The 24,548-nt window shown below is 34.5% G+C and overlaps 1 protein-coding gene across 10 annotated transcripts in view; it reads left to right on the forward strand.

The window, feature by feature from the left end:
* Window positions 1-281: 281 nt before the first annotated feature.
* The window catches only part of CHD6 (chromodomain helicase DNA binding protein 6), a 162,283-nt gene continuing 138,016 nt past the window's right edge, over window positions 282-24,548 (forward strand). For 6 of the 10 annotated variants that reach the window (XM_031953997.1, XM_031953998.1, XM_031953996.1 and 3 more), the window contains exon 1: window positions 283-524. The gene's annotated coding sequence lies outside the window, so the exon portion shown is untranslated. Of the gene's footprint in view, window positions 525-826; window positions 1,334-24,548 lie in introns of those variants that run through there. The other 4 variants (XM_031954000.1, XM_031953995.1, XM_031953999.1 and 1 more) reach the window with 3 other exon arrangements.

A 24,548-nucleotide genomic window follows, 5' to 3' on the forward strand; every position in this document is an offset into this window, starting at 1 on the left:
TCCCGCCCCGCTAAGGGGCTGGATCCCCGTTGGGCTGGTCACGCTGCTCCCTCCCTCCCTCCCTCTCTCTCTCTTTTTCTCTCTTCTTCTCTCTCTAGCTCTCTCCCTCCCTCCCTTCCTTCTGCAGGGCCGGGGGTGCGCAGCCCGCGGGGGGAGGGGAAAAGGAGGGGGAAGGAAAGGAAAGGAGAGGGGAGGGGGCGACGTTGTCGCGGGGGCGCCGGGGGAGGCGCGTGGGGGGCGGTGCGGCCCCGCTAGCGGGCCAATCAGCACCGCTATCACATCCATGCAAATATGAGCACAATGGAGCGAGCCCATCACTCGCTCCTGCAAGCAAGCTTGAAACGGGTTGCCGTCTGAGCGATGGCCACTGTGACCAATGAGTTTATGTCTAGGGCCAAGGAAGTCCAATGGCGTAGCCGAGGAGGCGGGCCCGATCCGGGTTAGGGTGTCCTTGCAGGGTGTCTGAGCTAAACTTCACCAAATAATAGCTGTTTGTATTTTGGCTGCTGCAGGAGCCATTTTAGGTAAGTTCTTCTCTTAACTTTTTATTTTCCGCCCCGGTCTCCGCGGGTCGGCCGTGCCCGCCTATCCAAGATCGCACCCCTCAGGTTCAGCCGGTCTGTCCCTATGAATGAAGCCGGGAGGAGCGGGGCTGCGCGGTCGCCGGGGGCCGGGCTGGGGACGGGGGCTGAGAGCTGGGCCGGCCGCGGTGCGAGGGAGCGAAGGAGGCAGCGGGCGACCGGGGAGGGGGAGGGGAAGAAGAGGGGAGGTGGCGGGGGGAGGGGTGTGTGTGGGGGGGGGATGATCCCAGCTGGGCCTCCCTGGGCCCGGCCTGGCCGCGCCGCGCACCCCCTCCCACGTCCGTCAGTCCGTCGGTCCACCCGTCAGTCAGTCTGTGGCCTCACCGAGTCTGTCAAGAGGGTGCGCGCCGCTGTCCTTGGGAACTGGCGCGGGCCCCGGCTGCGCTGCGGGGCAAGACCCTACCCCCTCACACTGACTCCCTTCCGCGTGGGCTCTGAGGCTGGCGGGAAGCGGGGGTGGGGGGTTACCCTCGGGACCCCGGAGAAGTTGTTCCATCCTTCTGCAGTATTGGAGAGGTCGAGCCCCAGGTAATGATGGTTTCCCCCTGCGCTTTCAGGATCCCCAGGCGCTTTCCCTGGATTGTCATCTTCGAGGTCCCGCAGCCGGAGGACCAAGTTCTCCCGCCCCCACCCACCCTTGCTCGCGCCTTGGCTGGGGTTCCTCGCTGCGATGGGGAGCCGTGATTAGGAACCAGTATCCGAGATAACCCAGAGCCAAGTTTCGTGTCCTGTGGGGCTGCATGCTTTTTGAGGTGCGGGGGAGGAGGGTAGAATGGAAAAAATCCGCTCTTCTGGGTTCTTCCTTTGGGTTAAGTTGTAAAGGTGTCACCTCCGAATTTCCCAGGGAATGCATGGTGAATGATTGGCAGGCCCTTGCATTTTTCAAGGTGTTTAGAGGAAATCTCCCTGTTGAGTTTGAATTTTCAGCCATAATTTTGTTTGAACTAATTGGAAAAACATAAGTCGACGCTTAAATGTGTGTATAAAGTCGCAGTTATGATGAATATGACTGGCATTTGTGTACTGCAATATTTAATTAGGCAGTATAATTCACTTGTGAGTTTGTAGGCCTCTGTTCTTTAAATTGGAGCCTGTGGACCATTTGGTCTGGCTAAGCTTTTTGATGAAAGCTGGGCATCCCGAATTTCCATTCCTTAGGGATTCTGTGTGTGTTACCTTGCTCTTGCTCACTTGCCTCTTGGGGGTACTCTGCTCCTCTAATCTCTGCTGCATATTTGTGGAGCTCCAGGACATTGATAATAGCTGGAAAAGAATAGAAAACTTGAAATCAAGAAATTACATATTTTTGGGAAATTTGAAAATTGAGAACATTTCTCTTTTTTTGTGTGCGTATATGTATGTACGTATAGGATAAGTCCTGGACCTGTGTATTATTTTTTTTTTGCTTTGGGGAACTCCTTGGTGAGGGGAATTCCTCTACCAATGATTTTTAGTCTTAACCTTGGGATTTCAGGGGGTTGGTGAATTTGGATGGAATAAGAAAATTTCCTTTTTATTTTTCCTAACTTATAACCGAAAATTAGCATTCCCTTCAACTGTGAATATAGACAACAAACTTTATTCTAAGAAGGGGTCTATAGATTTTACCAGGCTGCCAACCGGGTCCGTGTCTTAAAAAAAAAGGCCCAGTCTGAGAAAGCTTAGAGCACTGAGATGTTACATGACACAGTCAGTTCAGGATCACACAGCCAGTATGTGACTGAGAAGAGACTTGAACTCAGATCTTGGCTCCAAAGACATCTGTCTATGCCAGGTTCTTTCTTTGTATATGGATACCATTCTAACAATCCCCAGTTGGAGAGGCATTTTCATATCACATATGTAGTCCTTTTAAAGTTGGTTCTAATGAACACAATTATATTTCCAGTGAATGATATAGTTCAATAGTATTAACTTCTTTTACCATGTTATATGTTTTCAAAGGTTGTACAAATGGAAAAAGAGCTTAAAAGTCATTCTAAATCAGTTCTCTCATTTTTCAGATGAGGAAACTAAGCTGTAAAGACAGTATTCTTCCCACTATATCATAAATTTGTCTGTATGTGAGAGGCAGATAGAAACAAAGGTTATATTTAAAATCAATGCATGACAGAAGTTAGGCATGAATCTTTATGTTACAATATTATAGCTTGGCTTATCTTAACTGGAGCTTGTAGTGTTAGCTTTGGTACTTGCTTATAATCAAAGGCCTGAATAAAATGTAAAATAACAAAATAAGTTTGAGAAAAGCAGTTTAGTAATACAGATATTATAGGATGATCACCAACCCTCCATTTAAAAAAAAACATCATTATTGATTAATAGCATATTAAAGGCCAGATTTTTTCCCCAAAAGTAAAACCAATTGAATAATTGTTATTGTTGTGACAGTTTCTTTGGTCTCTTCCCCCCAAGCAAATATAGATATTATGAATTTGAAGTTATGCTTAGGTATGGTGCCATCACATCTTATACAATGAATGTATCTCAGAACAATATATTAAATAATGGTATTGCAAGGTGCTTGAATCTAATCACCTTTAATTTTGTTGTTTGGTATTCTATTTTTTAAAAATAATAAAGTAAACCACGGAAGATGTTAAAAAAAAAAAAAAAAAACAGTAGAAGAGAAGAATCCTGACTTAATATTTCTGAATTTCCAGAAAATCTTTGGCAAACTGGATGGGATAATCAAATTTTTCTATTCCTTTAATATCAGTAGAAAGTATTTTTACAAGCACATCAGTCAGTATAGTCTGCTAATAAAAATACTCTTGAGAATTTATCTAGATATGTATGTGACTTATGAACTAGCATCATGTATCTAAACTTATTGATTTATTTTTCTGATAACTACTTTAAATAATATTAACTATCTATAATAATATGTATATTTGTAGAAATCAAATAATTTTTCCCATGTTGTAGATGATCAATTAATAATAGCAAACTTCTAATAATATATATATTATGTTCTCTATATATATGTTCTATAGATCTTGTCTTTGATATATAACAGAGATTTTTATGGGGCATCTGTAGGTGTTTTAAGAAAACATCACTCTATCCCAGAGGTGGTTTGAATTTATGTTAAATAATACTGAAGAAAGGGTTCCACAATCAACGGAAGCTTTAAAGCCAGGAACTTAAGAGTTTTGTGAAAATTATAAAGAGTAAATGTAGGTCTCAAATATCTTGGTAGCATTGGAATTAGGATATTTCTATTGGGAAATACATGGTATCTATAAGTTCTACAGAAGTTTGACAGTATTTTAGAATTCAGAGTATATTTCTATTGGTTTGGAAGGTCTTGGAATCTCTGTTTATAATTCCATTCCTCTATACAGAACTTCAGTTTAATAACATGTTTTGACTTGTACATTGAATTCCAATACAGTCCACATATTTTTTTTGGTCCTAATGAATTATTATTGAAATAAGTGAGGGGCCTATAAAAAAAAAACATTTAGAGATTTTTGACTATGAGATTTTTTGTCTCTTTTAGCTATCTGAATCAAAGGCACATTGGTAGTGCTATAATAATGTACTAAATAATAATATTATAATAGCTTCCATATATAACAGAACTTGAATTCAGTTAAAAGACTATCCTTTTTTTTCTTAGCCAAAAAAGGACTAGAACTTTTTAATAAAGAAGGAAGATTGGAGTAAATCAGATTTCCTTCTACTGGCTTTTTTCGTTTCTTATTTAAAAAGAAGAAAACCCTAAAAATAGTATTTAGAAATTTTAGGAAAACTGACAAGCAATATTTATTTTTAAGTTAATTTTTTATTAAAACAAGTATAAAGCCAAGTAAACAAAAAGTTCTATTTCCAAAATAGAGACACTAATGGATAGTTATTTCAATTTGTAAAAGGTGTTTTCTTAAGAAAATCCTTTTGAGGAGTTAAATAATACAGACAATTTTTAAAATTTCATTTGCTTATAGAATTTGGAGTGAGAAAAGATCTTAGAGGTCATCGTCTTCAGTGTCTTTATTTTCCAGTTGAGCATTCTGAGGTCCCGAGAATAATATTGACCGTCCCAAATTTGACTGCACAGGGATTAAGTAATAGAACTAAGATGAGAATCCAAATCTTCTAAAATCAACTATTTCTACTATACTGTGTTCCCTCAAATTTATGTTGTTTTCTAAATGTCTTCTACTCTGACATATACATACATACATACACACATACATACATATATCTATAGTTTGAAACTTTCTATCCTATAATTTGCACTGGAAACATCCGTGTGTTACTTTTATAGGGTCGTTTGTTGTTTTTACACTAGTTAACTTCTGGCAATTTCTTTCATTTTTTTCCCCAGTATATGTGCCTGTTACAGAGTATGCATTTAATAAATGCTTGTTGATTATTTGACCAAAGTTATTGACTTTTAGAAGTTGCAATTCATCACCACCAATGGGCTTCATGTTTAAAAGGACAGGCTATATGTTTATTATACTCAGTCTCTGTCAACTACTGTGGTTATATTGACCTTTTGTTCCTAGTAAAATATTAAGTCATTTCTTCATAATTCTGGTGTTTTAGAGAAAAGCTTTGTACCAATTTGAAGTAGGCCTCTAGGGTCTTTTCTTAACAGTCTTGTATAGGACTACTCTGTAGTTCTTGTTTCTAGATTTGCTGCTGTTTCTTATTGACTCAGGGCTTGTCTTCACTGGATCCTTCTTTTCTGAGCCATCCCCTGAAACTTATCCCTTTGGTTATAATGGGAGAGTTCTTTCCTATCATTCATGGAGCCTGAAAGGAGAGCTAGGGGAGACTAAGTTAGGATTAGGGAAATATTAGAACAGTCTTGGAAGGATCCCAGGTTCTGGATTGCCTTCTCCTCACTATTGATATGAATGGCAGCAGATATTTCTTGAGCTTTCTTTTTTCCTGAGAGATGAACTAAACTCCCTTGTCCATGTTATACTGAAAGTCACATTAATTTTGTTAATGCTTGATTAAATACTAAGTTTTATTTTGATAATATTTAAGATGATTCTATCGGAAATACTCAATTTTTCTATTCCTTTAATGCCAGTAGAAAATATTTTTTACAAGCACATAAGTCAGTATAGGCTGCTAAATAAAAGTACTCTTGAAAATTTATCTAGATATGTATGTAAGTTCCACTTATAGACTAGATGTATAGTTCTAATTCTGTTTTAACACGGAAATTCTCTCCCCCACCCACCAAGAAAATTATTACACATTTTTATGAGAGTTCAGTTATTTGAATAGCTTAAGCAACTTTTTATAGAACAAAATCCCTGTACAGTAAAGAAATTATGATAATCTCTTGGAGTTGAGGTGGGATTTGACCTATAGTAGTTACAAAAATCTGTTGGTCTTGTCAGTTGAGAAAAAATTATTGGTGAGCAAATTTCTTGTTTGTTATGATGTACACATTGACACATCTGGGCTTGGATTAATTTGGAGCAGGGCATAAGAATATTTGATTCACTTCATACTAGTAAAGAAATATATCTGGGCTGTGTTTGCTTTGGTTTGAGGAAAATCATTATTAGTGTTAGAAATTCATCTAAGGATAGTTCCAAGTTGGTAAGTTGTTTCTAGAGCAGAGGTGTTAGTTTACCAAATTATATTTAACATAATAGATTTATTCATGGAAACTCTTTTAGTTTAAATTTTTTTGGCAGTATTTATATTTTTTGTTGTTGTTGAGGCAATTGGGGTTAAGTGACTTGCCTAGGGTCACAAAGCTAGGAGGTATTTAGTATCTGAGGTCAAATTTGAACTCAAGTCCTCCTGACTTCAGGGCTGGTACTCTATCCACTGCACCATCTAGCTACCCCCTAGTATTTGCTATCTTAAACCCAACTGTGTTGCATTAAAGTTAAGGAGTTCTTCAGTCAACCTGCTTGATTAAGTGAAGTCACCCTAAGGAATTGGATCCATAGTAATAGTTGGGTATATACTGTTTTAAGCAAACCTAATAGGGGATTACTTTAGTTAACTGCTATGTAAGGGAATAAGATATTCTTCTTAATGGAATTTCTGCCAATATTTATTCCTTAAGAGGAAGTGAAAGCAGAAGAAGGAAGTAGAAGAAATTGTTTTTATTTATGGTCTCTTACATACCTATATAATTGTAAGAATGCTTCAAAGGGGAAAAATTTTTTAAATGAGATTTAATATGCCCCTCTCCCTCTTCCCCCCCCCCCCCCAGGAAGTTGGTTCTCCCCCCCCCCCCCCCATAGTTAGAAATAAGAAAAAGACAGGATTTGGAGAATAGACATGTGTATTACCTCAAGATAAAATTTTTAGCTTTCTATATGTTATGATTTATGGATATGCTTCCATGTACATCTATATCTAAAAATGTATTCCCTTTTTTACTTCCACTCCAGAAAAAAAAAATATCAATAAATTTGATTTATGCCTCACAGAGCTTTTTTAAAAAATTATCTAGACCATAGTTCAAAATCATAATCACTATGGGTCTTCTATAGTCAACATGTTTATATGATGACAATAATTATTCTTTTGCTTCTGGCTATAATTAATAGTTCTTTCTCATTGGTGTTACTTAAAAGTTCTGGTAAAGTGTTAGAATTTTTTTTTTCATTGGCAATTCGGAATCAGATAGGTTGCCTCTGGGGTTTTTAATTATCTAAAACAGTTATGGGTCAAAAATCTGTTTAATGGTAAATTTTGTTTTTTCAATAAACCCATTTCATGGATTCTTTTTTTTAACAAATTTAACTTTACAGACTTTCAACATTTTGTGTCATTTGTCATAATAAATGAGTATATTTCTTATGTCAATGAGTTAGTAAACAGAATTTATTAGAAATATATTTTGGTTTATGAACTGGATATGGTGAAATATCATGGGATAAAAAAGCACAACTCCTCATTTAGGAATTTAGAATTTAACATGTACAGAGATTTGATTCCAAAATTATTAGGGATTTTATAATGTTATCTTATCTCCACAGTTGCCATTGCTTCCAAGGAGTTACCAGTATGGGATGCCATAAAAAGTACTGACATAAGCTATACACATAAAAATTTGTCTCTATTTTTTTATATTCACACAGTGATTATATTTTTACCTTCATCTTTACTACTGAAAATTTTTATTTTAGCTGGTCTAATTTTTGGAAGGCAGTTTACAGAAGGATTTCTATTGACATATGCTGCTATATTGTTATTGATGTAGCAGCTATTTTCATTTTTAAAATGTTATATATTAGCATAATAATATTTTAGTTCAGTATAAGAATTTTAGTTTCTCCCAAATTAAATCTTCTTTGTTAACTCTCTGTTTCAGAATTGTAAAACTAGAAGGGACCCTTAGAGATCATCTGATCTGCACCAATTCCCTCATTTTACAATAGACAATAGAAGTGTAAAGTTCTTGTGACTTGCATAAGGTCATACAAGTGGTAAGTGGCAGAGCTGGAAACAGAACCCCAAAAAACTGATATGATCGCACCCAAAATCCTATTTTTTCCTCTACTACTTTTAATGACTACATTTTCTGCCAGATCAAGTCTCTGCCTAAACTTTAGGAGCCATTATGGGTAAACTGTGCATTAGGATCATAACAGATAATTGGGTGTGGAGGAAGGGAGGAGAATATTTGCATCTACTGTCTTGATTAGGGTTTTATGTCCAAAACATGTAGGAAACTAATTCATTATTTTAATATCAAAAGTCAATAAGTCAAAGAATATGAATAAGCAATTCTCAATATAATGGTAAATTCTGTTAACCATAAGAAAGATTATTCGTTATCTTATGTAATAGGAGAAATGCAAATCAAAACAATTCTGAAATTTCCATCTTACATTCAACAAATTGAGATAGATGACAAAACATGGAAATATTTTATGTCAGAAATGCTGAGGAAAGACAGATATGAAAATGCACTGTTGGCAGAGCTATGAATCAAGCTAGCCATTCTAGAAAGCAGTTTGTAATTATGCAGGATAGTGAGTAAAATATTCACACACTTTGACCCAGAGATTCCACTGTGGACCTGTACTCCAAAAAGATCAAAAAGAAAAAGAAAAATCCCAAAGCCCCATATACATGAAGATATTTATATCAGCACTTTTTTGTAGGAGCAGAAAACTAGAAGCATTGTAGATACCCACTAATTGGGGCATGACTAAACTAACTTAGAGCGTATGAATATAATAGAATATTACTGTGCTATAAGAAACCATGAATTTGATGAATATAGAGGAGCATCAAAAGATTTGTTTATATTAATGCAATGTGATGTCAGCAGAATGAAAAAAACTATATGCTTTGGAAAGGTAAGGGCAGCAATCATGGTATGGAAATCCACATTGGATTTGATTGATGTTTGTTTAGATTTTTTTTACCTTCTCTTTTTACCCTCTTTGGGAAAGGAGAAGGGAAATATTAGGAAATGTAATGGATGTAAAAGCAAAAATTTTATATATATATATAGAGAGAGAGAGAGACTGAGAGAGTTTTTTTGTTTTTTTTTTTAAGAGCACTTCCTTTTTGCTCATGTAACCCAAGTTCGGCCTTAACTTCTGATCTATTACCAAGTTACTGATCTATTATCAAGTCACAACTTTTTTTTTTTTTTAACTTTAATTTCTTTTTTTGTCAAATCAGAAGATTGAATTCATTGACTTTGAGGTCCTTTCTAGTTCTTTTTCTTTAAATTTTATTTGCAAATAAAGATCTACCTTATTTCACTCTACTTTTCCTCCCCCACCCTATTGAAAAAGCAAGAAAAATGAAATCTCTATTAATCCATCTAATTCTAGATCCATAATGGCTATGAAATTTTCTAACACCTAATCTTTTGGAACTATTTTCCAAGATATTGTAGAGCATTAATCTCCATCGATGAGTAGCAGAAGCAAAATAAAACAAAAAACAAACCCAACCCACTATTTAATCTTTTTTTATATAAAAATCCAAATCACTATCATGTGAAGGTGTTGTTTAAAAAAAAAACACATTTAACATGTTAATTTAAAACCTGTTTTCAATTTTGTCTTCCTTTGAACTTTCTTTTGCTCTCTTCTGTACATTTGAAAAAAGATTGATGACTTTTTTTTCTTTTTGACATTACCAGACCTTTGCTTTCAAAAAATAAGCATAGTCAGGCAACAAATCATACTGGCCATGTCTGAAAATTTATGTGTCAGTTTGTCATCTTTACCAATCTAATGGATGTCAAGTACAACTAAAGAATTGTTTGATTTGCATTTTAATTTTTAGTTATTTTGAGCATTTTTTTTTTTACATGATTGATGATAATTTGTATGTCTTCTTTTTGAGCATTGCCTGTTCATATTCTTTATTCCATCATGTCTCTGTCAGGAGATAGGAAGAAGTATGCTTCATGATTAATTTTCTGGAGTTATGGTTACCATTGCTTTGATCAGAGTTTAATTCCTTCAAAGTTAGTTTTATTTATAAAATTATAATCATTTGTATAAATTGTTCTTCTGGTTCTGTTGCTCACTTCATTTTATATTAGTTCATGCAAATATATCCCTGATTATGCTGAATCAATTCCTTTTGTCATGTCTTAGTCATATACTATTTTTTCAGTCATTTCCAAATTGATGTATATGTTCTATTGTTTCCAGATCTTTGGGACCATCAAAAATTACTGCTGCTAATATTTTTGCACAAATCAATCCTTTTCCTTTTTCTGCTATTTCTTTTAGAAATATGCCTGGTAGTGGTATCATCGGGTCAATGGGAATGCACAATTCAGTGATTTGGGGGGGTATTTTCATATTCCTTTTGGGAAATTATTCACATCTTCACTAAAACTATATTAATGTGTTTGTTCGATAGTCCGCTCCCAACAATTGTCATTTTCCCTTTTTGTCATCTTTGCAATATGATAAATGTGAAATAGAAATTTTTAATTGTTTTAATTTTTGCATTTTTTTTTTTTGGTAGTGATTTGGAATGTTTTTTCATATGGTTGTTGGTACATGAACAAGAATTGCTTGTTTATCTTTTGACCATTTATCTGTTCAGGAATATTGTTTTTGTTCTTAAATATCTGAATCAGATTCCCATGTGTTTTGCATATAGATTGGGATAGGGATTGGATCTGTGATTTCAATTGTGTAAGGAACTTTCAGATAATGAAAATCCCCTTTTTTGCAATTTATAATTTTAGAGAGTTGCCTAAGTTAAGTGGATTTTCCAGGATCACATAGTATGGAGAAAATTTAGAATTTAAGTATATGTCTTCCTGGTTCTAAGGCCAGTTTTCTATTCATAATTAACATATTTCCTCTCTTGGATGGCAAACCTTTTTCATCTAAACCTACATGGTTTTTTAAAAAATCACTTAACTATTTTCATTCTGATTTTAACTTCACTGATTTTCCTTTTGCAGAAATGTTTCAATTTCTTGTAATCAGAATTGTCTGTTTTATTTCCTGTGACCTCTCTATTCCTTGTTTGCTTTCTCTTCATTATGTCATAGTTATTGCCCCCAAAGTTCTCCTGATTGTCTCCCTTACTAGTTTGTTTTGAATTCCCCACATTTTGATTAGATTAAGATATTAAAGTATTTGGAAAACTATTTACATGAGGAAGTTATTTATCTAATTAGCTGCTGTCATCTTTGTCACCTTGAAAGAGTCCTTTAATTTTTCTCAGTTCTCTCAGTCAGATTTGATGGCCTCTAAGATTTATAGGGGAAGATCTGAGATTAGCCCAGAGAACTGTGGAATAAAAAGAACATTAGAAATGGAGTCTGTCAACCTGGATCTGAATTGTGGTTATGCTACTTATTATTCATGTGCCCTGGAACAAGACATTTAAACTTCTAGTCATTTTACTCATCTGTAAAATGAAATCCAGTTGATCTCTTAGATCTTGTTCAGCACTTTAGAGTTCTTAATATAGTGATTTAGCTATTGTAAAATAAGGATCTGGAATGCCAAGGGGAGGCATTTAAACATGTGACTAAAAGTCAGCAGAAGGCACAAGATATAAGTAGAGGGCTACCAAAGACAAGTTTTACTCACTGTTAGTTCTGTTACTGGAAATCAGTGGATAAAAGATAAAGACACTGGGTGCAAAGGGCTTCTTAGATAAACTTTGTTCATGTGATGCTAATAAACAAGACCTCTCTTCTAACTATAATAAATATAAGGCTTTATGTGCTTACACATTGTAGGTATTTTTACATTCTTAGACGACCTTAAAAATTGATGAAACTTTCATTTCTGACTGTATAAAAAGAATTAAATTGATGATCTTAATGCATCCATTTAGGTTTAATAAATTTGAACCTAGTACCATGAAATTTAACTCATAGAGTATATGGTACACAATCCTGATTTATTAATACTTGTACTGGAAGGCCCAACAGAAGCAAGAGTTGTATGTACCTTTTACCATCAACCTTCCTGTTAATGACCCTTTCCTGTTCTTTCCTACTAGCTGTACTCTGTCTTGAGCACCAACTCTCTTCTGACACTTGGACTCACTTCCCATTTCTAAAGGTTATGGCCTAGGTCTCCATTTTATCTTCTTATTTCCTCTTCAGGCAGACATGGTCACACATAATTGCTTCAATGAACATACAGTGACAAACTATAATTTTAGTAAGGTGGAGAACAATTAGGTTTTATTATCTTCCCTTCTGGATCCCTAAGGCCTTGCCTTTCTATTCTTAAGGACTACTGGACCTTATCTTGTGCCTTGCCTCTAAATCTTAAGTACTATGCATCCTTTTCATGTGCCCTGAGGCTGATCCCTTCTATCTATATTCCTAATGCACAGCACAATATTTGGCACATAGTAAAGTACAAAATAGAATTATTTTTCATTCATTCATGGGGCTGAAAAGCATCTTTAAAAATTATTTTATCACCTTATTCATAAAGACACACCATGTCTGACCTGAAAATATGACCCATTTTAAGAGCTTAAAGCTAATATTAGTTTATTCATAATCTTAATGTATTAGAAAGATGTTCCATAGTTGTGATTCTACTATTTTTTCCTAATTTCAAAACTCTGCTCTTAAGCTCTATTAGACGTAGGGGTTCTCAAACTTTTTAAATAGGGGGCCAGTTCACTGTCCCTCAGACTGTTGGAGGGCCAGACTATGGTAAAAACAAAAACTTTGTTTTGTGGGCCTTTAAATAAAGAAATTTCATAGCCCCTGGGTAAGGGGGATAATCATCCTCAGCTGCTGCATCTGGCCTGCTGGCCGTAGTTTGAGGACCCCTGTTAACAGGACATCTGACAATATTATCTGCTTTAAGAATAATAATAACTAACATAGTATTTTAAGAAAGTACACACCCATATAAATTTTATTTGAGCTTCAAAATGACCTCCTCTTTTAGATTTTAACATCATCTTCATTTTATGGAAGAAGAAATTGAAGTTCAGAGAGTTAGCAACTTTGTTCATGACCATATAGCATGGCATGGAGAGAATTTGAACTTGTCTTCCTGATTTTAGGCTCAGTATTGTCCATTAGTAGATATCCATAGTAGTTGAAGAGATATCACAAAAAAAATCACTGAAATTAAGACTGCCTGCCATATTTGCCTTTGCTTTTCCACTCTGGCCCTGTCCTAGCAACATTGTGTGATCCCAAATGCTGTGGGTCTCTTTAGGTCCCATTCATATCATTGTAGCACATACACAGCCCAATTGTGACACCTAGCATTCTTGACCTTATTTTCTATTGGCTGTAGTTGCTTCCCTTCAGTTTTTCATCTCTGATTCTATCTCCTGCCTGGTAATATGATTCTAACTCCTGATTTAATACTTGATGATTTGGCTTGCTGTTCTTGACCCTAAAGTGAACCCTAATACAGATTAATTCCATCATAGCAGCTTAGCTAGAGGATTTGACAACTTCCTCAACATTTCTTTTTTCTTAATATGCATATACACTTTTTAGGAATTAGAGATTTCGGTTGTCCACTATTGTGCAGGTTTGATTTTTTTTTGATGTGATTCATTCATTTTCTCAGGATCTAAAGAAATACTTATTAAGTTAATGTTGGATTTGCCATTATGAAACTTTTTGAGGAAAGTTTTCTTTTGGAAATATGGAATCTGTTCAACATTCTTAAGTGTCTTACCATTTATGTTTTCTGGTCTTTTTTTTCTAGTGAAGACATTGTGATTGTCTAAGAAATCTATTACTATCTAACTTCATCCCTGTCTCCATGACCCTTTTTCTTGCCAATGCAAATTCTTCCATGTGCACAAGTAATGCCATTCCATACCCCCTTCTCTAGCAAATTGCTCCTTCTGTCTTCATCTTCAGTCTCTCCTTGTCTACTGACTGCTTCCCTACTGACTGCTTCCCTACTGACTACAAATATGTTCATATCTTTTCCATCCTCATAAAACTTAACTTGATCCCATCTATCTCTGTAACTATTCCACACCTCTGGAATCAGTCATTCTACCTTCTTCCCTTTTTTATTTTAACCCTCCATAGCATGGCTTCCAGCTTCATCATTCAATCAAAATTACTTTCTCCAGAATTACTTAGGATCTTTTAATTGTCAAATTTAATGGTCTTTTCTCAATCCTTACCTTTCTTGGCATCTCTGCAGCCTTTGACACTTTATACTCATTCTCTCTAAGTTTTTTGGGAGTCTTCTTTCCTCTGGTTCTTGAACTACTTTTCTTATTATTTCTTCTGAGTCTCCTTTGCTGGCCTTTTGCCAAGTCCTGTTAATTTTACCTATGTAGTAACCTCTCTCTAATATTCTCCCTTTTCTCCACTGACACTACTACCACAGTGGTTCAGACTCTTCACTTCACACCTATACTAATACATTTATCTGCTAGTTAATATTCCTTCTGTAAATCTTTCTCCACTACATTCCATCCTCTACTGAGCTGTCAAATTAATTTTCCTAAAGCTCAAATCTGATCATATTACTTTCCCATTCAAGTGACTTCTAATTACCTTCAGGATCAGATATAAAATCTTATGTTTGGAGTTCAAAGCCCTTTACAACCTTGCCCTTACTACTTTTCCAGTCTTAGACCTTATTCCCCCTCCATATACTTTGAATTCCAGTAATAATAGGTCACCTAGTTGTTTCTTGCACAAGACCCTATCTTGCAATTTGAGGCATTTCCACTGGCTGTTCCCCATTCCTAGAATACTCTCCTCTCCCTCCTCATTTCTGCCTCTTGATTTTTGTGGCTTCTTTTAAGCCCCATTTAAAAACCCATTATTATAAGAAGCCCTTCTTAATGCTAGTCTCTCTTAATGCTATTTTCTTCCTTCTGTTGATTTTTTTTCCAGCTTATCCTCTCTTTAATATCTTGTTTTTACACTATTGTCTCCCCTATTACACTGAGAGCTCCTTGAAAGTAAGGTCTTTTACTTTTCTTTGTATCCTCAGCTTTTAGTACAGTGCCTGGCATAATAAGTTCTAAATATCTTATGAATCTGAACATTTTATGGTATCATCAATGTTCTGGAGTTTATTGTTTAACCTCTCCAAACTCTGAGCTAGAATTATTACTTTCCCTTTGTTTGAAAATTGTTGTCAATGGAAAAAATTACTGGGAGAATGGTTGGTGTGTAGTTTGCTTTATATCCCAAATCTAAAGATTCTGGAGATCAACTTGTTAAGGATCGTAAGAATATGGTATGAAGAAAACCGAGAATAGTGATGAATTTCATTGGAATCTGTACTTAAGAAAATTTTCCATAGCATTTCAAAGTTGAGTGTCCAAGATTTTTAAGAGACTAGAAAAAAAAACTATAGAGAATCTTCTGTTTTTTGATATTTTTCTTGTTTTCAAAATGCTTTGGATGTCTCTGTAAGCACATATAAAAATTCTCTAAGAGTACATTAAAGTTATGTAAGAGATGTTATAACTCCATATGTGCATAGGATCTGATAGCAGGAAATGATTTTTGATGTGTTGTTTAGTTATGTGAAATAGTGTAGTCTAAGGTAAGTCTGAAAAAGTAACTGAGGAACCAAATTCAAATCTGTTCAGCAAATTTTACTTGCCACCTGCGTGCAAGTTGCTGTTCTGAGTTTTGGGGATATAGTTGTGTTATAACTTAAAATCATAGGAGTAGATATTTAGAGTTGGAAGCTATCTAAAATAAGGTAATACAAAGGAGAAAACCGAGGCTCCGGAGGAGGGAAATGATTTTTACACTGTCACAGGGCAGAGAGCTAGATTCAAACCCAGGCTCTCTGATTACAAATTTATCATCATCCAAAAGTTTGTCTTTTATTTGATGGGCCACTTTTATTTTATTTTATTTTATTTTTTATTATAGCTTTTTATTTACAAGATATATGCATGGGTAATTTTTCAGCATTGACCTTTGCAAAACCTCCTTTTCAACTTTTCCTCTCCATTTCCCCACCCCTTCCCCCAGATGGGAGGTAGACCAATACATATTAAATATGTTAAAGTATATGTTAAATACAATATATGTATACATATCCATATAGTTATTTTGCTGCACAAGAAGAATCGGACTTTGAAATAAGGTAAAATTAACCTGAGAAGGAAGTAAAAAATGCAAGCGCATAAAAACAGAGGGACTGGAAATGCTATGTAGTGGTTCACACTCATTTCCCATAGTTCTTTCACTAGGTATAGCTGGTTTTATTCATTATTGAGCAAATGGAACTGATGTGGTTCATCTCATTGTTGAAGAGAGCCACATTCATCAGAATTGATCATCATATAGTATGGTTAATGGTCTCCTGGTCCTGCTCATTTCACTCAGCATCAGTTTATGTAAGTTTCTCCAGACTTTTCTGAAATCTTCCTGCTGGACATTTCTTACAGAACAATAATATTCCATGACATTCATATAAGAAATAGCTTTTAGGATAGGGAGGTGATAGTCGCATCTACTTTGCCATGGACAGACATCATTTAGAGAATTGGTAGCAGAAATTAGTCACTGCTAACCACATATTGACTTAGAAAGCCACAAATTAACATTATATTATATTTTTTTAATCAAATATTTCCAGATTACCTTTTAATCCTCTTGGACTTCAGATCTGTGAGTTTGACATTTCTGATATAGAGTTTTTTTTTAAATTCTGGGCTTCTCGTTTTAAGGACATTGAAAATTTGGATCAACTCCAGAGGAGAGCAAATAGGATGGGAAAAGGGCTTTAGTCCCTTTTTGTTATATAAGGATCAATTAAATGCCTAAATGACTGAAAAATAATTTATTAAAATTTTATTTTGTCAAATCTTTGCTAAGTACCAAAGATACAAATAAAAAATAAAAAAAATGACAAGCAAAAGGACCTGAAAACTATCATGTGGTCAATAGCCATGTGAGATAAACACTCTAAATCTCTAAAAAAACAGAGAGAGAAGTACAAACTAAAACAATTGGCAAGGTTGACCAAAAAGAAAAATGACATTATTGAAGGAATTATCGAAAGATAGACACACTGATGTTAATGGTTAGAGCTATTTTGGAATTATGTTCCTGAAGTCATTAAACTATATGTTTTTGACCCAGCAATATCACTACCAGACTGGTAGTCCAGAGAGATCAGAGAAAGATGAAAAGACCTACTTGTACAAAATTTATAGCAGTTCCTTTTGTAGGAGCCGAGAATTGGAAACTCGGGGTGCCCATCAGTTGATGACTTGGCTATACAAATTGTTATGTGAATGGAATAGAATACTATTGTGCCATAAGAAATTATGAAAGAAATGGTTTCTTCTTTCTCCTGCCCCATTCAATTTTATTTAACTTTTGGTTCTAGATTCTCTTCTGTCTTTTACCTGCCCCCATCTATTCCAGTGAGAAGGCAAGAAACACAGAGTCTATTACTATTTAAAATATGAAGTCACGCAAAACAAATTTCTGCATTAGTCATATCTGAAAAGGAAAACAAAAACAAACAAAAAGGGAAAGAAAGGGGGAAAATGCCTTAGTCTTTACTCTAAATCTATTAATTCTCTAACTTTCGGTGAAGATTATTTTTTATCTTGAGACTTTTAAACTATGGTAGGTCAGTGTATTGATCAGAATTACTTTCACAGTTGATTATGTTTATGTTATTGTTGTTACTATGTAAATTGATCTCTTGGTTCTGCTCACTTTACTTTTATCTGTTTTATAAATCTTCTCACATTTTCTTGAAAGGATAGAAAAGGACAACTTCAATGAAACCTTGTATATACTGAATTCAGGTGAACCATAGAACAGGTTAAGAACTTATAAAGATTTAAGAACTAATATCAACACAGTGCCTAAGTAAAATAAGACTTTATTTTTTAACAAAACTAATTGTTTTGTTTGATGATATATATTTATCACAAGATTTTTTTTTCTTTTTTTTTAATGTGCTTGAATGGGAAACAGAGAAATCTGTTTGTGTTATTTGATCAAAAAAAAAATACGTCAAATTTGGGGAAGAAGACAATTCCTAAGTGCATGAGAATGATAGTATAAGTTCATTAATAAAAATAGTTAAAGTTAGGTGGAGGGACTGGCTTAAAGAAACGATAATTTTGTTTTATTATCTGCCCTATAATTTATCCAAGAAACAAGGATGTCACATAAAATTTAGTAGGTAGAACACTGGATTTGGAATCAGAGACTTGATTCACATTCTGGTCCTACTTCTCACTATCTGTATGATTTTAGAAGTCATTTAATTTCTTTCAGTTTCTTATTCATCAAGATGATTGAACTGTGCTGTATAACTAGTAAGACCACTTCCCAGTTCTACAACTAGGATTTTATGCCCATATATAAAAAAAAAAAAGAATCTATAAAGGAAGAGTCTAAACTGTGTCAACTAATTTTTTCTCCAGTGATCCCCCAGAAAATAATTTTTAAACTTCCTTTGGTAACTTATTTTACTGATAAATAATCTGTATCCTAAAAAAATTCTTTATTATGTATAATCTAAACTGTTTTTATGTAGTTTTTCACCTTGCCACATTATATATTCACAAGGAAGAAACTGAAAACAACTAATTTCTATCTTATAAAAGACCAATGTTATACTTGCAGGTAGTATTTAAATCACTTTATACTTCCCCTTAGGGATAAGAAATAAACTGTTTAGGTTATTTCTAAGAGATTTTTTTTTTTTAATGCCTTTTTATACCATTCTTCTTAAAATTTCATATTACTACTTCCTTGGAAATTCAGGTAAAATGCTGATATAAAGAAATCCACTTGGGAGGGGGGGAAATTATTTATTTTATCATATTGCAATTTTGTCATAACAAATAATGCTTAAAATAGATGAAAACCATCTCCTGGTAATTTTCTTAATTCAGAAATTTTAGTATAATATTAATAATAATGATAATTATGGCATGGTATTTGGCTTGTTGTTCTCCACAGAAGCTTTCCTCCAGAGTTGGAACTTTAAAGCATTCTTTCTTTTAACCATTCCATCACCAGGAATTCTCATATAGTTTAGAAGACCTGTTGGCTCGCCTTTTTTAGAAAAATACCAATTCATTTACTGTTTCTGTAATTACCCAAAATAAATAAACAGCTTTTCTAATTTTCTAATAAAAGCTGTTTATTGTATATGCTAATATTAGAAAATGATAAAAAAGGAAATCTAAGACTACCATGAAACACCCACCATTATTTTATTTTTGATATAAGAATTGATGCTGATGTCATTCCACTATCAACTTCCTCTTCCTTTAGTTGTAATGGTGTTAGACATGTCATTGATTGACTAATGGGATCTGGCTTCTCTCATTTTGTATATAAAGAGCCATGAGTAATGTGCATCATAACTTGAATTTCTGTGAAATTGGCACCTTATTAATTCAACAGTGCTGAGGTGGCTGCTATTTGGGAGACTTAGTGCCGGAAATTAAAAGTAAAAAGACAAAATAGAAACAATCATACCCTTAAAGATCTTATACTCTTGTGATGGTAGTGATGAGGTTTATAACAAAAGTATGGTATCAAAAAATTGAGGAGAAAGAGAACATTAACAATAGGGGGAACCAGGTGGTCTCATAGAAGAGTTGGCATATTCCACCTTTACCCGGAAGGAAGGAAAAGATTCTGAGACGCAGAGTTGAGGTAAGATTATATTCTAGTCATAGGACAAGGAATATATAAAAACCTCGAAGAGAAAGGGAGAGATGGAAAATACAGTTGCAAAACCAGTAGTATAATTTAGTTAAAAAGTTGAAGTTGAAAGAGTAGTGATTTTATTTATTTATTTTTGCTGAGGTAATTGGGGTTAAGTGACTTGCCCAAGGTCACACGGGTAGGAAGTGTGAAGTGTTTGGGGTCAAATTTGAACTCAGATCCTCTTGACTTCAGGGCTGGTACTCTATCCACTGCACCACCTAGCTGCCCCAGGAGTAGTTTTAAAACAAGGTTGGAGGAGCAGAGTCAAGATGATGAAGAGAAACCAAGAAGTTTCCTGACCTTCCTCCAGTTTGCCTTGGAAACAGCATTTAATTAAGCTTCTAAAAGAATTCTGGAGATAAATTGTTTTCTAGCCTATGATAACTTTGAAGGACTTCAGGCAAGATCTGGCTCACTCTTGGGTAAGGGGAATGAAGCCCAGTAGAGGTGGTGTCCAGGCATCCTAGTGGGAGGCTCTTAGCCACAACTGAGAGCAGTAGTGTATATCCTGTGGTTCTGACTCAGCAGGCTAGTTGTGAAGCTCCAGCCCTATGCAGCAGGCAAACTGCCAACATTGAAAACCAGGGCACAACAGGCATGGTTAGACTGGGCAATCCCATAGGTTCTGACACAGACCTCAGATCTCCAATGTAAGATGCTTGGTATAATGCCTCTTATACTGTAGGAGCAGAACTCAACTTTTAAAAGTGAGCAAAAACAAAAAACAAAAAAAGAGTCACAACCATAGAAAGCTACTATGGCAAAAGGGAAGATCAAAACACAAACTCAGAAAAAGACAACAATGTCAAAATGCCTACATGCAAAGCCTCAAAATGGAAGATGAGTTGGTTTCAATCCCAAAATGTCTTCTTGGAAGAAGTCAAAAAGTATTTTAAAAATAAAGACAGAAGTAAAATTGAGAAAAGAAATGAGAGTTATACAAGATAATTATGAGAAAAGAGCAACCTGGAAGCAACAGCACAAAAATTAACTGAAGAACAACAAGTCCTTAAAAAATTAGAATTGAACAAATGGGAAAAGATCCATTGAAGAAAACTTCACCTCTTTTTAAAGTAGAATTGACCAAATGGAAAAGGAAGTACAAAAGCTAATTGAAGAAAATTTCTTAAAAATTAGAATTGGACATTTGGAAGCTAATGATGCCATGTGATATCAAAAAATAAATCAAACAAAATCAGAGGAATGGAAAAAAATAGAAGAAAATGTAAAATAACCTAATTGGAAAAAAACAATTGACCTGGAAAATAGATCCAGGAGATAAAATTTAAGAATTATTGAGCTACCTGAACTCTTTAATTAAAAGAAAAGACCCTGCACAGTATTTTTTTTTAATAGCCTTTTATTTACAGGATATATGCATGGGTAACTTTACAGCATCAACAATTGCCAAACCTCTTGTTCCAATTTTCCACCTCTTACCCCATCCTCCCCCAGATGGCAGGATGACCAGTAGATGTTAAGTACATTAAAATATAAATTAGATACACAATAAGTATACATGACCAAAACGTTATTTTGCTGTACAAAAAGAATCAGACTCTGAAATATTGTACAATTAGCTTGTGAAGGAAATAAAAAAATGCAGGTGGGCATAAATATAGGGATTGGGAATTCAATGTAATGGTTTTTAGTCATCTCCCAGAGTTCTTTCTCTGGGCATAGCTGGCTCAGTTCATCACTGCTCCATTGGAAATGATTTGGTTGATCTCGTTGCTGAGGATGGCCAGGTCCATCAGAACTGGTCATCATATAGTATTGTTGTTGAAGTATATAATGATCTCCTGGTCCTGCTCATTTCACTCAGCATCGGTTCGTGTAAGTCTCTCCAGGCCTTTCTGAAATCATCCTGTTGGCCATTTCTTACAGAACAGTAATATTCCATAATATTCATATACCACAATTTATTCAGCCATTCTCCAACTGATGGACATCCATTCAGTTTCCTGGACAGTATTTTTCAAGACATCATGCAGGAAAACTGCCCTGATATACTAGAACCAGAAGGTAAAATAATAATTGAAAGAATCCACCAGTCACGTTTTGAAAAAGATCCTAAAATAAAAACTCCCAAGGAATATTGTAGTCAAATTCCAAAACTATCAGGAGAAAATACTACAAGGAACCAGAAAGATACAATTCAGACATCAGGGACCCATAATCAGGATTACACAGTATTTAGCAGCTTTTACATTAAGGGCTCCAGAAGGCTTGGAATAAAATAAGAAAAAATAAGAAAATTAAATAAGAAGAGTTTGGATTACAACCAAGAATCAGCTACCCAGCAAAATTGAGCATAATCTTTTTGGGGAAAAAGTAGATATTAACTGAAATAGAGGGCTTTCAAATTTTTCTGATATATAGAGCAGAGCTGAACAGAAATATAAACACCCAAGAGAAGCGTAGAAAGGTAAAGGAGAAGGCAAAAACATTTACAAAGTTAAATTTCCCATACCTACATAGGAAGATGATACTTGTAACTCTTAAAACCTATATCTCTCTTAGAGAAAGGATATGAAAGAATATACTTAGAAGATAAATTAACTTTGATGTGATAATAAAAAGATAAAACCAATTGGGAATTAAAAAAAAAAAAAAAAGGATTGTACTGGGAGAAGAGGAAAGAGAGAAACCAAATGGGGTAAATTATATGAAGAGGCATGAAAAACCTGTTACAATGGAAAAAAGGGAGAGAGGAAGCATTTTGGGGGGCTTGGATTTGGTTCAAGAAGAGAATAACATTCACACTCACTTGGGTAAAGAAATCTCTTAACCTTATAGAGAAGTAGGAAGGAAAATGGAAAAGAAAGAGGGGGAAGGCACTCATAGAAGAAGAGACAGATTGAGGGAGAAAATAGTCAAAAGCAAAACACTGAGGGTGGGACAGTATGAAAAAAAGAGGGAGAAAAGATATAAAATGGAGAAAATAGGAAGGATGAAAATATACAATTGGTAAGCATAATTGTGAATATGAATGAGATGAACTCTTCCATAAATTGGAACTGAGTAGCAGTAGATTTAAATCAGAAAACTACAGTATGTTGTTTACCAAAAACACATTTGAAGCAGAGATACACACAGAGCAAAAGGTAAGGGACTGAAGCAGAATGCAATATGCTTCTGCTAAAGTTTAAAAAAAATAAAAAAGAGGTCACAATCCTGATCTCAAAGCAAAAGATGAAGAGCAAAAGAAAGAAGAAAAATATCTAATTAAAAGAGACAAGAAAGGAAACTATATCTTGCAGGAAGATATCATAGACAATGAAGTAACATCAGTAGCAAGTGATATAACATCCATATGCTTAGAGGTGAAGTTAAGTAAATTATAGGAAGAAATATACAACAAAACTATACTGGTGGAGGATCTCAACCTCCCCCTCTCAGACATAGACAAATCTAATCATAAAATAAGGAAGAAGTTTAAAAGGTAAATAGAATTTTAGGAAAGTTAGATATGATAGATCTCTGGAAAAAATTGAATGGGGATAGAAAGGAATACACATTTTTCTTAGTAATATATGGCATCTTTGCAATCAGAGGTAGAAAGGCAAAAATGTTAAATGCATCCTTTTCAGATCATGATGCAATAAAAAGTTACCAGTGATAAAAAGCCATGGAAAGATAAATCAAAAATGAATTGGAAATCTCATCTCAAAGAATATGTCAAACAACAAATCATAAAAACAATAATTTCATCAAAGAGAATGACAACAATGAGACAACATTTATGAATGCAGCCAAAACAGTACTTAGGCAAAATTTTGCATCTCTAAATGCTCACGTGAATAAAATAGAGAAAGAGAAGATAAATGAATTGAATATGCAATTAAAAAATTAGAAAAAGAACAAATAAAAAACCCTAATTAAATACCAGATTAGTAATTTGAAAATCAAAGGAGAGATAATAAAACTGAAAATAAGAAAACTATCGAACTAATAAGTAAAACTAAGAACTATTTTTATGGGGAGAAAAAAGTAAACTTTTGATTTAAATAAAAAAAGGAAACCAGAATGAATTCATTATCAAAGAAAAGAAAATTAAAATAATTAGGATCTATTTTGTTCAACTGTATACCAATAAATTTGACCATCTGAGTGTAATGGATGCCTATTTATTTAAAAATATAAATTGTCCAGATTAACAGAAAAGGAAATAAAATATCTAAAGCTAGTTTAGAAAAAGAAATTGAACAAGCCATCATGAACTCATTAATAAAAATTTCTAGGACCAGTTGGATTTACAAGTGAATTCTACCAAACATGGCAAGAACAATTAGTTTTACTGCTATGCGCTATTTGAAAAAAATTGAGGAGTCCTACCAAATTTTTTTATGACACAAATATACTGCTGATAACTAAACCCGTGCCAAAACAAAGAAAGAAAGTTACAGACCCATCTCCCTAATGAATATTGATGTAAAAATCTTAAATTAAATATTAAGAGATTATCGCCAGGATAATATACTGTGACCCAATAATATTTATATCAAGAATGGGGGGCTGGTTGAATATTTTGAAAACTATCAGCATAATTGATCATATCAATAACAAAATCAATAGAAATCATGGTTATCTCAATAGATAAAAAAAAAACTTTTGACAAAATATAGAAGTCATTCTTATTAAGAAATACTAAAAGGCAAAAGAATAAATGAAGTTTTCCTTAACATGATAAGAAAAACCATCAACAAGTAGTAACACTCATAAAAAAAAATTCTGAGTTCTAGATTCTCTCCCTCCCTCTCAAATTCCCCCTTCTACTACTATCCCCATTGGCCCTGCCTCAAGAAGATAATCAATTTAATACAGTTTATACATGTAAAGGC

Source organism: Sarcophilus harrisii, chromosome 2, assembly GCF_902635505.1.
Source record: "Sarcophilus harrisii chromosome 2, mSarHar1.11, whole genome shotgun sequence".
NCBI classification, from domain to species: Eukaryota; Metazoa; Chordata; class Mammalia; order Dasyuromorphia; family Dasyuridae; genus Sarcophilus; species Sarcophilus harrisii.